This window comes from Miscanthus floridulus, chromosome 18, assembly GCF_019320115.1.
Source record: "Miscanthus floridulus cultivar M001 chromosome 18, ASM1932011v1, whole genome shotgun sequence".
Classification (NCBI taxonomy): Eukaryota; Viridiplantae; Streptophyta; class Magnoliopsida; order Poales; family Poaceae; genus Miscanthus; species Miscanthus floridulus.
In genome coordinates, this window is record NC_089597.1 from 29,861,930 (window position 1) to 29,873,021 (window position 11,092).

Here is an 11,092-nt window from a genome sequence, read left to right on the forward strand (position 1 = left end):
GCCTAATATAGGCCTGCGGCCCAGTCCCAGCCGCGCCACGCCACCGCCCTGCTCGTCGCGCTCAGCCCACCCTCCTGCCCTGCACGTGGCCGCCGCGCTCGCCTCGCCTAGCGTCCTGCCGCGCCTGCCGCCCCCGTGCCGGCCGCGCCACGGACTGCCGGCGTGCCACGCCCACCGCGCTCGCTGCACCCCCGCCCACGCACGCTGGCGCGCACTTCCGCCGCCCCCGCCGCGCCCTCCGGTCATGAACGGCAGCTACCCGCCACGCCATGGACGCCCACCACTGTCCTCACTGTCGCGCTGTACACCGCTCCAAACTGCCACACGCCCCTCTCTCTATCCCGTGTCCACCCCGCCAGCACCCGCGCCTCCTGGGCGAGTCTAGCGCGCCACTGCCGCGGAGGTCGAGCGCACGCTGCTGCCGCGAGGACGAGCGTCGCCACCGCCGCGAGGACGAGCGCCGCTGCCGTGAGGTACTCTCCGAATCGATATTGTTAGTATAGTAAGTTAGTACAATAAGTAAAGTTAGTAAAGTATAGTTAGCATAGTTAGTTAGTTTAGTTAGTATAGGCAATATAGTATGTTAGTATAGTTAGTACAATTAGTGAGTCTAGTTATACATTGTATTTAGTATAATTAGTTGTTGTAGTTAGTCTTTTATAGATGTTAATATTAGATTAGTTAGTATAGTTATAGTTAGAATAGGTATTAATATTACTATGGACAGTACGTACGACGATTTTGACGACTTGATGAAGTTTCTTGAAATGCTTTTGTAGATGGATTGTTGTTGAAAGGATCAAGATGCCTAAAAGCGGGAGTAAATTGGGCTAATTCTAAAATTCTTTGCAATAATTAAACCCTACATTTAGTCAACTTCACCCCTTGTGCCTAGAATGTGTTTCTAATGTTCTACCGCACAAAAGTTTTAAAACCTAAGTTTTAATACTACTCTAGCATGACAATTCTAGGAATGTAAAGATAAGAATTGAATTGCTCAAATATAAATGCTTAAAGCAAAGAGAGTCGTCACTCCCCACTAGTCCTCGTTGGAGCACCCACGCAAGGGCATAGCTCCCCCTTGATCCATGCATGGATCAAGTGCTCTCTATGGGTTGATTCTTCGACACTCCATCACGGTGAATCACCCATAACCGCTCACAACTTGAGTTGGGTCATCCACAAGCTCCGCCAGATGATCACCAAACTCCTGATCACCACCAAGCCGTCTAGGTGATGGCGATCACCAAGAGTAACAAGCACGAACTCTCACTTGATCACAACAAGCCTAATGAGAAGGGTGGATGCACACTTGCTAGTCTCCTTGCACTAATGGGGTCTTAATCTTGGATTCTCAAATCTCAATCACCTCACTAGGCTCTTGCTCTCCAAAGCACTCTCAAGGGTGTTTCTCAGCTGATCAAATGGGTAAAAGACCTCCCTTGGATGAATAGAGGAAGTATTTATACTCCCTCATTCAAAACGAACCGTTAGGGGGTGGAAACACCACTCCGCGGGTGACCAGATGCTCCAGTCAGTTCTCCCCGCCATAGAGCTGTTAAGTTGTGATCGAACTCTGACCAGCATCTGGTCAGCACTAACCGAACGCGTCCGGTCACGAAAACTGCTCTCTGGAACCTTACTAATGTTGACCGGACGCTGGCGCCCAGAGTCTGATCACTTTGCTGTTTAGCGTCCGGTCATTAACCGGAACCTGACCAGCATGTGGTCAGCACTGACCGGACGTGTCCAATCAGGATTCTCCCTCTCTGAAACCTTACTAGAGTTTACCGGACTCTAGCACCCAACGTCCGGTCACTTTTCACTCAGCGTCCGGTCGTATCCAGATGTCTTCACTTTGATCAAATGAACTAACCGGACTCTACTACCGGCGTCCGGTCACACCGAGACCAGCGTTCGGTCAACATTTGACCCTCTATTTACTTCCAACTCAAAATTATATGTGAATGAAGTTTTCTCCAAGTGATCTAAGGGCTACTTTGGAGCTTCCTAGTGCTAGATTTGATAAGTGTGCACCACACCTAACCCACTAGACTTACCTAGGTCAAGCTACTAGTCCATACCCCCTTAATAGTACGGCCAAAAGAAGAACAAAGTCCTAAACTACTCTAAGTGTCTCTTCAACACCAAACGACACTTAGAACTAGTCCATCCTTAACCTTGTCGTCCATCCTTTAAAAACCGAAACAATTTCCACCATAGGGGCATGACAACCATGATTGCCCTATCAATTGCCATTACAATGACCTAACTTAATTATATATGCAAAACACACGTTAGTCACAGTAATCTCATATTGTCATTAATCACCAAAACCCAATTAGGGGCCTAGATGCTTTCAATCTGCTCCTTTTTGGTGATCGATGACAATACAACCTTGAGTTTGTAAAAGAGATGAGGTTTTCAACATGCTTGGTTCATATAAGCTTTTGACAATAAGAACAAAAGAGTTAGGCAAGCTTATATGACCCAAGCCAACATGATGTACTCAATAGATATGAAATAAGCATGAGTACAAGAAATAAAGCTCATTTGCATTAGAGTAAAACACGGAAGCAAAGCAAATGAGCATAACCAAGTGACATGACATATATAAAGATCAAAGTAGAGAGCACACATGTCACATATCACATAAATATCACTATCACATAAATATCACGATCACACGTATGTAGTTCAATCCATGAAAGTAAACATGAATGCATAATAATGTATCACACATAAAAAGCCAAATGTAATAAATAAGCTCCCCCCTATCATACTCGATCTCTCTCCCCCTTTGGTGTCAAACACCAAAACCTAAGGGTCTATCGGTAGGGCAGCAGCGAATGAGTCGAGTGCTAAGGTGCGATGAGCGATCTGGAACTAGGTAGCATCATCATCTGATTCGGAGTTCTAAGCTATCTGACCCTCTGTTGCTGGAAGTGATGCTGAAGCGGTCTAGGTCTGCTGTGGAACTGGTGCGACCTATGACTCTACAGGTATGACTGTAGCAGGTGGCTCTAATGATGTAACTGGTGATGGGAGCATCTCTATAGTCCCAGTAACTAGAGCAATGGTGGAAGGTCTAGGGACACATAGCTCTTGCAGTGTAGGCTACCCTATCAACTCACTGAAAGTAGCACCAAGGCTCCTAAAAACTGGGGTGTCTGTCACAAGCATCGATGAACTCTGAGCCATTGTGAAGCCTGTAACAAGCGGTGTGAAGGAAGGACCCTGGGCTAGCACTGGCAAAGCAAACCACTGGGACACTTGCTCTATCGGTGAAGCAAACTGCATAACTGGCTATCCCTGACTCTAAAGCCCACTAGGCTAAAAAGCTAGAGTCACTATAGTGGTGGCAGGCTGACCAAGCTGAGGTGTGAGCTGTGGTAGTGGAGCTCCAATAGCAGTGACAACATGCTGCATAAATCCAAGTAACTGCTGCTGAATAAGGAGTTGCTACTGCTGCATGGCCTACTACTGTTGTATAGCCTGCTGCTGTCGCTGGAACTCGTCTTGTCTGGCCTGAACCTATGCTAGTGTTGCTGCTATCTCCTAGGCCTGACGAGCCTGATCCTGCCTCATCTGCTCAAGAATAGCAAGTAGAGCGGGGTTTGTCTGTGGTGGCTATGGTGGAGTTGAGCTGGAGCCACCAGCCTCACTATCATGTCGTCGAGGAGGCATCCAAGGGATATCTTGGTAGTCATCATCTAAACTGTCACTGGGGTCGCTCTCGACCATACCCTCTGGCTGTGTATCTAGCTCCTCCTCCTCTATCGCTGTAATGCTCCTAATAATCTCATCCTACTGGGCTACAGTCTCTGGCACCTCTAGGCGATGGCGCAGCTGGCTAGGTGTCCTTGCTCTGCTATGACGGAGCATCTGGGTCATATTGTATGTAGGGAACTCTGTAGTAGCACCAGAATACTCTACTAATATCTCAGGAGACCTCACTATAACTGCCCTATGAATTAGAAATGTGATCCAGTGAGCATACAACAGCTGCCTGTGACCTCTGAATCCCTCTGCAAGTGTATCCTCCATCTCATAAAGAATGATATCCCATATATCAAATACTGTATGCTGCATTAGAGAGTTTAGTAGCCACAACTGAATGCGAGTCAATCCCTCATGATATCCCATCCTTGGGAGCAGGGTCCTCCTCATGATAGCATCAAGCAGTCTAGCTATAGGAGTAAGATCCCTAGCTGTAGGAATGGCTCTATGAAGCAAGGTCGGACCAAGTCTGTGGGAGGCATAAGACCGCCGTGAGGGTGTCTAGGAGGCTCTGTCTGACTGTAGCACACCTCGTGAAGGCGAATGGGTGCCTCTAAAATCCTAAGGATCTCTTTGACCCTGTAGCTCATCAGCCTATAGTCACAGCCTCTAAAGCAAAGTGTATGAACCTATGTCCTGGGTCAATCCAAAGTATAGCATAGAACTCATGGACCCATGATGGTACATATCTGCCAGTTCATCTAAGTAGGTCAGTCAATCCTGGCAAGTAAGAGAGATGAGGACGGATCTGCTCTCCAGCTGCTACTATAATAGCCTCAATGGAGCAAACCCTCTGAGATCAGAAAGCCACACCACTGTTCAGATAAGCATTGTAGAAGTCCTCCTACAGTGGTGTATAGAATCCATCTGAAGCATGCTCATCCCTTCTCAATGGGAACCAGTCCTCGAACTGCATGAACCTGAGCTGCTGCACCTGCTTGGCTGTGGTGGCCCTCAAGTCTAGGTGAGTCACTAGAGGCGGACCCTGTGGTCTAAGAAGCAGGCGAGAACCCCTCCGTTGTCTCTGGCCTCGGTGTCACCTAAGCACGGGTACGACTAGAGCGGCATAACTGGGGATGAGGTACCTGCTCTATCTCCTCTATCTGCTCTGCCTGCTTAGTATCCTCTGGCTACACTAGTGGCGGTGTCTGCTGCTGTGGCTCCCCCTAAGACTGACTCTCCTCTAAAGCAACACGGTGTCCCTCAAGCATGACAGTCCTAGCTAGACTACCATGATGATGCTCAACCTGCTCAATGGTTGCCCTCTATGCTGGTAAAAGCTAATCTACAATAACAACACCACTACGAGCACCTCCTCTCTCTGCTCGCTCTACGGTGGCTACAACTACTGCTGCTCTCTCAGTATGAGCATCTACATACTTCCTCTTCTTCGTCGCAAGCTTCTTCGCCTTGCCTTTCACCTCAGCAGGCAAGCGAGGTGGAGGCCTCAAATCCTCATCACCTGGACCACCTCCGGCGTTCTTGACATGTGCCATTGTTGGAGCTTGAAAGAACAACTGCCACTAACAAGAATCAACTACCAACTATCACTTCCGAGGCTTGACCTCAATCCATACTCACGAGCTTGTAGTAGAGGTGAATTTCTTCTATCAACCACTTGAGGGGGAGGTTGTGGAGCATCAATATCTTGTGCTTATGCCACCATTTGATCATGAGAGACATGAGTATCTTCATTTTCTACTCTCTCATCTTTATCATCATCTTGTGGCACATTTAATAAAAAAGGTAGATCAATCACTTGTACATCATCTTCATCATCTTTGGGCTTGATGTCTCCAACCGGAATATTCTTCATGGCCTCCCTCAATGGTTCATCACCTACATCATCAAGATTCTTATGTGCTCCTTGGGAGCCATTAGATTCATCAAATTCCACATCATATGTTTCTTTAACCAAACCGATGGCATGATTAAATACTCTATATGCTTTGGACTTTAATGAGTAACCAACAAGAAAGCCAATATCACAACGTCTTTGAAACTTCCCTAGGTGTTGTCGCTTCTTGTAGATGTAGCATTTGCAACCAAACACCTAGAAGAATGAGACATATGGCTTCTTCCCATTGAGCAACTCATAAGGTGTCTTGCCAAGAAACTTTTGAAGAAATAGGTGGTTGGATGCATAGCATGCGGTGTTGATAGCTTCCGCCCATAGAGCTTCAGGTGTGTTATACTCATCAAGCATTGTTCTTGCAAGTGTAATGAGTGTCCGGTTCTTTCTTAACTACACCATTTTGTTGAGGAGTGTATGTTGCGGAGACCTCATGCTTGATTTCAACTTCTTCATAATAAGCTTCAATGTTTGTGTTGTCAAATTCTTTACCATTATCACTTCTAATCTTCTTGAGCTTCACTTCAAACTCATTTTGTGCTCTCTTAGCAAACTTCTTAAAACATGATGCAACCTCAGTCTTATCATGAAGGAAGAACACCCATGTATATCTTGAGTAGTCATCAACAATCACAAGACAATAAAGATTTCCTTCCAAGCTCTTGTAAGTTGTTGGTCCAAATAAGTCCATGTGAAGGAGCTCTAGCACTCTTGTTGTTGATATGAAAGCTTTTGTAGGATGAGTGTTTGCAACTTGCTTGTCGGCTTGACATGCACTACAAAGCTTGTCCTTCTCAAATTTCACATACTTCAACCCTCTCACCAATTCATTCTTCATAAGCTTCTTGAGTGAACTCATCCCAACATGAGCAAGTCTTCTATGCCATAGCCACCAAGTAATGTTTTGGTGAATAGACATGTCTTCAAGTTAGCATCTTCGGCGGTGAAATCCACTAGATATAGGTTGTTGTATCTAAATCCCTTGAATATAACTTGATCATCATCTTTATTAGATACAACCACTTCCTTCTCGGTGAACAAGCATTGGAAGCCAAGATCACACAATTGTCCAACGGATAGCAAGTTAAAGCTCAATGAAGCAACATATAGCACATTTGAGATTGAATGATCATTTGATATTGCCACTTTACCCAATCCTTTGACTTTGCCCTTTGAGTTATCACCAAATGTTATCCTTTCTTGGCCATCAACTTCTTCATCTAGTGAGGTGAACATATAAGGATCACCGGTCATATGTTGAGTGCAACCACTATCGAATACCCAATGACTTCCACCGGTCTTGTAGTTCACCTACACACAAGAGATCAAGCTTGTTTAGGGACCCAAACTTGTTGAGGGCCCTTGACTTTCTCAACAAGTGACTTTGCAACCCAAATTTTCTTAGGCCTATTCTTGTTGGAAGGTCCTAAGAACATGACTTTCATTTTACCACTAGAGTCCTTTCTAAGCATGTAATAAGCATTGAAAGCAAAAGGTCTAGCATGCTTGGGCAAGGGTTGTGGTGGTGGAGTTTGACACTGATGGGTAAAGTGACCTTCTTGTCTACACTCAAAACACCTCTTTGGCTTTGGCTTTGACTTGTGCTGATGTTGAGCTTGAGCCTTCTTCTCTTGATGTGCTAAGTACCCAATGTCACTTCTATCCATCTTCATGACTGATGTTCATGAGTAGTTCACTTTAAAGATGTTGACCTCTTGTGAATTTGCTCAACCTGGTCTTGAGATGTTCTTTTTCTAACTTAAGCTTCTTGTTCTCTTCTTTTGGCTCATCATGATTTTTCTGTTTCTTTAGTCTCTTGTTCTCTTCTTTGAGCTTCTCATTCTCAAGAGCTAGATCACTATCATGGTCAAGGTTCTCTATCACAATAGTATTGGTGGTTGAAAGCTTTTCAAGATCTTTCTTTAGCCTCTCATTCTCATTCTTGATCTTGACATACTCATCATAGTTATTGGACTCAACCACTTGCTTGCCTTTGCTACTAGAACCTTGCTCAATGCTCTCAATAATCAAATCATCACATGATGTAGCTATATCAATCTTAACAACATGGTTAGTAGCATCATGTGGCTCATTGAATAAAAACTCATGAGAGATAACAAGATTATCATGATTGATCTTGAGATTTGTCTATTCTTCTTTTAGCATTTTGTAGCTAGTGATGAGCTCATTATGTATCCTCTCAAGTTTATCATGTTTATCTTTAAGCTCTTTCTTAGAAGATTTGAGCTCCTTAAGTTTGGATGACATAGCATCATTTGCTTCTCTAAGCTCAATACTAATCTTTTCCGCTATGTCACATTTAGCTAAAAGAGAATTATTCTTAAGTTCTAGCTTTTCATTCTTAGCTCTTGACTTTCTAATGATCTTAGTGTATTGATTTAGCAATTTAACACGATTATCATATGAAGGTGATTCAAATTCATCATCATCACTATCACTATCATCATTGCAGGCATGTTCATCACCACTACTTTCATCATCATTTGATACCTTTCATTCACCCTTGGCCATAAGATATAGGTGTGTAGAGGATGATGGAGGTGGTGTCATTGAAGATGATGAGGAATCAATCACAATAGCGGCCACTTTCTCATTTTCACTATCATCATCGGATGAGCAACTTGATGAATCAATATCTGTGATCCAATCACCGATAATGTATGCCTTGCCATTCTTCTTCTTCTTCTTGTGGAAATCCTTCTTCTTGCCATCCTTCTTCTTGTATGGCTTGTTTTTCTTCTTCTCCTCATTATCTTCATCACTTGAGTCATCTTTCTTGCCCTTGTACTTCTTGTATTTGTCTTTCTTGGGCCTTGGGGTATTGATGAGTTAGATGACCAAGTTCTCCACAATTATAGTAATCCATCTCTCAGATTGGCTTCCTTCTATTGCTAGTGAAGAACTTCTTTTTCTTAGCCATCAAACTTGACACCATTCTTGTTGAGCTTCTTTAGCATCTTGGTGGTTCTTCTCACCATGAGAGCAAGACTTGCATCATTAATTTCATCATCACTTGAGCTCTCATACTCAATTCTTGCTTTGCCCTTCTCTTAGGCTAGCCTTGAATGCCAAGTCTTTGTCTTTCTTCTTGTTAGAGGAAGAGCCATCTTGAGGTAGTGATGTGCATATACATCTCATGAGCTGTTGATCTTTCCCAAGATTTGAGTTGGTGTAGCGGTGGAAAGATCACCCTGATGAAGCACGGTCACAATGTAGTCCATATTTGTCAATAGGGAGGACACTTAAGATCTTTCTTACAACATCGGATTGTTGTATTTGTGTAAGTCCTAAGCCCATTGACTTCCTCTACAAGAACATTTAAGCATGAGTACTATTTCATTTGCACTTTCTTTAGGAAGCATCTCGAAAGAATTAAGCTTTTTCATGACAAGATGATAGCGTTCCTCATGCTCACTCTTAGTTCCCTCATAGAGCGCACAAATGTTCGACCATAGTGTATGGGCAGTCCTTGTGATTCCTCACACGGTTAAACACATCTTTGCAAATGCCTCTAAAGATAGGTGTTTCTAGCCTTTAGCATTCCATTTTTCGTAATTCACTTCATCGCCTTGAAGATGTGTGAGATCCCTAGGTTTTGGGAAGCCTTGAGAGGTGGCTCTAAGAATTCCAACATCTAGAGCTTCTAAGTAAGTCTCCATGCGAATTTTCCAATAAGAAAAATCAGTCTCCCTCAAAGATAGGAGGAGATCCATCCTCGTGAGACATCTTTCTCTAGGCAGGTTAAGCCTAAATACGTGAGCACGAGGCTCCGATACCAATTGATAGGATCAAGATGCCCAAGAGCGGGGGTAAATTGGGCTAATTCTAAAATTCTTTGCAATAATTAAACCCTATGCTTAGCCCACTTCACCCCTTGTGCCTAGAATGTGTTTCTAATGTTCTACTGCACAAAGTTTTTACAACCTAAGTTTCAATCCTACTCTAGCATGGCAATTCTAGGAATGTAAAGATAAGAATTGAATTGCTCAAATGTAAATGCTTAAAGTAAAGAGAGGAGAAGGAACACGGTGGATGTTTTGTCTGAGGTATCGAAGAGTCGCCACTCTCCACTAGTCCTCGTTGGAGCACCCGCACAAGGGTGTACCTCCCCCTTGATCTGCGCAAGGATCAAGTGGTCTCTACAGGTTGATTCTTCGACACTCTGTCACGGTGAATTACCCACAACCTCTCACAACTTGAGTTAGGTCATCCACAAGCTCCGTCGGATGATCACCAAACTCTCGATCACCACCAAGCCATCTAGGTGATGGCGATCACCAAGAGTAACAAGCACAAACTCTCACTTGATCCACAACAAGTCTAATGAGAAGGGTGGATGCACACTTGCTACTCTCCTTGCACTAATGAGGCCTTAATCTTGGATTCTCAAATCTCAATCACCTCACTAGGCTCTTGCTCTCCAAAGCACTCTCAAGGGTGTTTCTTAGCTGATCAAATGGGCAAGAGACCTCCCTTGGATGAATAGAGGATGTATTTATACTCCCTTATTCAAAACGAACCGTTAGGAGGTGAAAACACCACTCTACAGGGGTGACCAGACGCTCCGATCAAGGTGACCGAACGCTCCGGTCAGTTCTTCCCGTCATAGAGCCGTTAAGTTGTGATCGGACTCTAACAAGCGTTCGGTCAGCACTGATCGGACACGTCCGGTCACAAAAACTGCTCTCTGGAACCTTACTGATGTTGACTGGATGTTGGCGTCTAGAGTCCGGTCACTTTGCTGTTCAGCATCCGGTCAGTAATCGGAACCTAACCAGCGTCCGGTCAGCACTGACCGGACGCGTCTGATCAGGATTCTCCCTCTCTAAACCTTACTGGAGTTGACCGAAACTCTAGGCACTCAGTGTCCGGTCACATCTAGACGTCTTCTGCTTGATCAAATAAACTAACTGGACTCTACTGCCAACGTTCGGTCACACCGGGACCAAGCGTCTGGTCAACATTTGACCCTCCATTCACTTCCAACTCAAAATCATATGTGAATGAAGTTTTCTCCAATTGATGTAAGGGCTACTTCGGAGCTACCTAGTGCTAGATTTGACAAGTGTGCACCACACCTAACCCTACTAGACTTACCTAGGTCAAGCTACTAGTCCATACCCCCCTTAATAGTACAGGCCATAGGAAAGAACAAAGTCCTAAACTACTCTAAGTGTCTCTTCAACACTAAACGACACTTAGAACTAGTCCATCCTTAACCTTGTCATCCATCCTTTGAAAACCAAAATGATTTCCATCGTAGGGGCATGACAACCATGATTGCCCAATCAATTGCCATTACCATGACCTAACTTAATTGCATATGCAAAACACACGTTAGTCACAGTAATCTCGTATTGTCATTAATCACTGAAACCCAACTAGGGGCCTAGATGCTTTCAGTTGTGTTAGAGTTTTTTAGGGAGGAAGTGTTAGGAG